The sequence below is a fragment of the Myotis davidii genome, unplaced genomic scaffold (genome assembly GCF_000327345.1).
Source record: "Myotis davidii unplaced genomic scaffold, ASM32734v1 scaffold22, whole genome shotgun sequence".
NCBI classification, from domain to species: Eukaryota; Metazoa; Chordata; class Mammalia; order Chiroptera; family Vespertilionidae; genus Myotis; species Myotis davidii.
This window is the reverse complement of record NW_006294067.1, coordinates 770,477-771,374: the sequence shown is the minus strand read 5'-3', so window position 1 is coordinate 771,374 and position 898 is coordinate 770,477. Positions and strand designations below refer to the sequence as shown.

General features: G+C 40.8%; 1 gene segment (V, D, J or C); it reads left to right on the top strand.

Annotated features, from left to right (window-relative positions):
• LOC102758761 overlaps window positions 1–898 on the top strand; it is a 3,866-nt gene that overhangs the window by 2,208 nt on the left and 760 nt on the right.

Below are 898 nucleotides of genomic sequence, written 5' to 3'. Positions count from 1 at the left end.
TCATTGTCCACATAGCAAACCTCCCTTCACTATTTAACATGAATAGGCACTACTCCGGGTGCATGGGAGACACCACTGCAAAAAAAAAACAACAAAAAAAAAAACACAAAAAACAGCTTTGAGATGAGGTGCATGTTTTCTGCAATATCAAATCTGCGGCTCTAATTGATTAAAAATACTTTACAAAGGAACTATTACTAATGAATGCTTATATCTGTAATGAAATTATGGTATTATTGAGAATACTAACAGTATGGTTTGGTCATACCTTCTTCTGAGAACAGTCCTCAGGTCTCTGGGATTCCATGTAAGCTAACCCAAGCAATGTGAGTCCTAGCTGAAAAACTCCTCTTTATTTTGCATTGATCCTGCCTCAGGGAGTGGGCTCCTTTGCTTTCTGGTTCTTGGTTTCCTGGGACCAGGATTGTCCTGAATAAGATGTAACGGCCTTTCCTGGGTTAGCCAGACCTCACGCTGCAAGCCTTTATATGTGATGACCATCAACCTCCTCTTCGCCTCTGATTTATGACTCCATGTCCTTTCTCACTGTTGTGTGATTATAGTTGATCAGCAAGATGACATCAAAATATGTAGTCACAGAAATAGGTGATCTCACACTGAGATATAACCTGTATAAGAAATAGCAGCTCAAACTGGTATTGACTAGTTACTAGCTTGGCACGGAGCACACTTATGATTCAATCAAATATTCTCCCATTCTGTAGGGGTGTGAGACCTCTGAATAGAGACAGAACATTTCCCTGTGATTCTGCAAACCTGTACCTCTGTTGAATATCTCACCCACTTGGCTAGCAAGCCTCCTCTTTTTTTTTTTTTTTCACAAAAGGCACAGTCATGGGGACTTAGGTGGTCCAGTCTTCTGTGGCCTCAGATGAAA